Here is a 3,681-nt window from a genome sequence, read left to right on the forward strand (position 1 = left end):
TCTTTTTTAAAAAATGGTGTTTGTTAAATGCTTACTATGGACCAGACACTCCAAGAAGCATTGGAGTAAGTACAAGCTAATCAAGTTGGACATTGTCCATGTCCCACATGGGGCTCACAATCTTAATTCCCATTTAACAGATGAAGTAACTGAGGCACAGAGACGTTAAGTGACTTGCCCAAGGTCACACAGCAGACACAAGGCAGAGGCAGGATTAGAACCCAAGCCCTTCTGCTTCCCAAGCCCATACTCTACCCACTAGGCCATGCTGCTTCTCACCAGTCTCTTGAGGGCTCCCTTCACCTCTTCGGTCCTCATAGTGTAAATAAGTGGATTGAGGGTTGGTGTTAATAGATTGTAGAAGAGGGTGAGGAACTTTCCCTGGTCCTGAGAGGAACTGATACCAGGTTGCATGTACATGTAGATGATGTTCCCATAGAAGAGGGTTGTGACAGTGAGGTGAGACCCACAGGTGTTCAGGGCCTTATGCCTCCCCATGGTTGACTTAATCCTCAACACAGCTCGTGCTATGTAACCATAGGAGACCAGGATAAGAGAGAGAGGCAGGAGAGTGAAGCAACTGGCCAGCATGAACACAATACTCTCTATGACAGTGGTGTCTACACAAACCAACCTGATCATGGCTGGCATCTCACAGAGGAAGTGGTCCACATGACATCTCTCACACTGGGGAAGGATCAAGGTCACGGGCTACATGGCCAGTGAGTTGGCCATTCCGCTGGCCCAGGCTCCAACCACCAGCTACAGGCAGAGGCATGGATACATGGCCACCGTGTAGTGCAAGCGCTTAGTACAGTGCTCTGCACATAGTAAGCGCTCAATAAATACGATTGATGATGCAAGGGCTTGCAGATGGCCGTGAAGTGGTCCTAGGTCATGACCCCTAGAAGGATGCACTGTGTGCCACCCAGTCCCAAGAACATTAAGAGCTGGATGGCGCAGCCCAGTTAGCTGATGGATTTGTCTGGGCCCCTCAGCTGGAGGATGGAACTGCTGGTGAAGTAGTTGTCTAAGAAGAAGAGGTTGGTGAGAAAAATGTACATGGGAGTCCGGAGCTGAGGGTCCAGCTGGGACACCAGGATGAAAATGGCATTGCCCTCCCAAGGTCAAGATGTAGAAGACCAGAACTACCACAAAAAGGACTAGTTCCAATTTGGGTCGATCGGAGAAGCCCAGTAAGATAAATACCCCAAAAGCGCTTCCATTAGCTCTCATTTTGTGGGCACCTTTAGTACATCTTACCTGCAAGGAAAAAAAGGTATCATTAGAGGAATGACAATCAATAACTTAATGGTATTTAATGAAGGGTTACTTTGTACTAAGCATTTGGGAAAATGTAATGGAGTTCTTAGACACAAACAATACCCTCAAGGGGCTTACAGTCTAATTTAATTGTAGCGATACAGTATACAATATAAAGAGAAGTATACAAGTGCTCTGGAGATAGGGGGTAATTCTTTTAGAAACCTACTATCCTATGGCTGGAGAGGATCTTTGGGCAGGAGGCTGTGACGTTTCTCTCTGGAACATTGGCAGGCACTGGGCAAGATAAGACTTGGAAAAACATTAACATTTTCCTAGCAGAGATTCTAAGAATAAGAGAATGTTTTCAATACACTCATGGAAATGCTAGAATCTCCATAGCCTCCTTCACTGGTAGTACCTCACTCTGTCAAGATTTGGTTTTCTCAGCTCATACTATAGTGGTCCTGTGTGATTTAATTCACTTTCACCTTCTACCCCTAGTGGAAATAGAGGTCGAGTTATTTCTTGATATCTAATAATATTAGAAGCCTTGATGGTATTTTTACACTTCCTACTGAAGACAATGCACTATATTAATCACTTGGAAAGTATAACAGAACCATAAAAATTTACACTGTAATGGGAACCTTTCGATCTAAATACCCAATTCTCCTATATGATGAAAAAAGTGTGATCTATAGCAGAGCACAGGTTTGGGAATCAGCAGGCCCAGGTTCGAGTCCTGACCACTTAACCTGCTGTGTGACCTTGGGAAAGTCACTTAATATATCTATGCCTCTGTTTCCTTGTTTGCAAAATTGGTATTAAGTACTTGTTCTCCCTCCGTCTTTTTTTTTGGTATTTGTTAAGTGCTTACTATGTGCCAGCCACTGTACTACCTTGTATCTGCTCCAGTGCTTAGAACAGTGCCTGGCACATAGTAAGCACATAATACCATAAAAAATACAAGCTAATCAGGTTGGACACAGTCCTTGTCTCACTTGGGGCTCACAGTCATAGCCCCAGTTTTACAGATATGATAACTGAGATACAGAGAATTTAAGTGACTTGTGCAAGGTCACACAGCGGACAGTTGGCAGAGTATGATTAGAACCCAGGTGCTTCTGACTCCCAGGCCTGTGCTTTATCCACTAGGCCATTCATTCATTCATTCAATCGTATTTATTGAGCACTGTATTAAGCGCTTGGGAAGTACAATTCAGCAACAAAGGCAATCCCTGCCCACAACGGGCTCACAGTCTAGAAGGGAATAATTATGGTATTCCTTAAGTGCTTACTGCTTACTATGTGCCAGGCACTGTTCTAAGCACTGGAGCAGATACAAGGTAATCAGATTGTCCCATATGGGGCTCAGAGTCCTAATCCCCATTTTACAGAGAAGTAACTGAGACACAGAGAAGTTGTGACTTGCCCTAGATCATACAGCAGATAAGAGTCAGAGTCAGAATTAGAACCCACGTCCTCAGACTCCCAAGCACCTGCCATTTCCACTAAGCCACACTGCTTCATTCTGCTTCTCTTGAACTAAAAATCCCAATTAGGACAGGGATTGTGCCCTAAATGATTAAATCGTATCTTTCCCAATGCTTACTACAGTGTCTGGCAGATAGTAGGCAACTAACAAATATCCCAATAAATATAATTTGTTCAGCACACTGTGATGACCGAGAACAACGAGCTGGAAAACATTTATTCATGGGCGCAACATTCCAGGAGATGGCGCTTATTGTCTTTTTCTATACTCTACCTTCCCCACCGTGGACCGATCAGGTTAGGGAAGCATCACTGTCTTTCATTCATGACTTCAGAGACATTATTTCAGGAGATGGGTATCCCTTTGGATGCAGACAAATAGGTATTTGGATCATTATTAATGAGGGCGAGGAATGGCCATTGTTCCACCTAGATGCAGAGAAGCAGCATGGCTTAGTGGAACGAGCCCGGGCTTGGGAGTCAGAGGTTGTGGGTTCTAATCCTGGCTCTGCTATATGATGTGTGCGTGGCTTTGGGCAAGTCACTTCACTTCTCTGTGCCTCAGTTCCCTCATCCATAAAATGGGGATTAAGTCTGTGAGCCCCACGTGGACAATCTGATTACTTTGTATCTACCCCAGCGCTTAGAACAGTGCTTGGCACATAGTAAGCACTTAGCAAATACCGTCATTATCATTGTTATTATTATTATTATTATTATTATCCATCATGGGTTATTTTCACCCTCTGCTTTTAGAATCGGAGACCCATCAGCCTTTCACATCTCTTCCTTTTCTATGAAGATTTTCAGAATAAACACAACTAATTAAGAGCAACAAAGTCATGAAAGGGAGAGCAAGTGAGTCTTAGGGTTGAAGGTGAGAGAAGTTCGGGTAAGTTGGGGTTTTTAAGCTTAAAAAAG

The 3,681-nt window shown here is 43.9% G+C and overlaps 1 pseudogene; it reads right to left on the reverse strand.

The window, feature by feature from the left end:
- Positions 1 to 258: 258 nt before the first annotated feature.
- On the reverse strand, positions 259 to 1,236 carry LOC119923574 (annotated as a pseudogene).
- Between the last annotated feature and the right edge of the window lie 2,445 nt (positions 1,237 to 3,681).

This window comes from Tachyglossus aculeatus, unplaced genomic scaffold, assembly GCF_015852505.1.
Source record: "Tachyglossus aculeatus isolate mTacAcu1 unplaced genomic scaffold, mTacAcu1.pri scaffold_1_arrow_ctg1, whole genome shotgun sequence".
Lineage (NCBI taxonomy): Eukaryota > Metazoa > Chordata > Mammalia > Monotremata > Tachyglossidae > Tachyglossus > Tachyglossus aculeatus.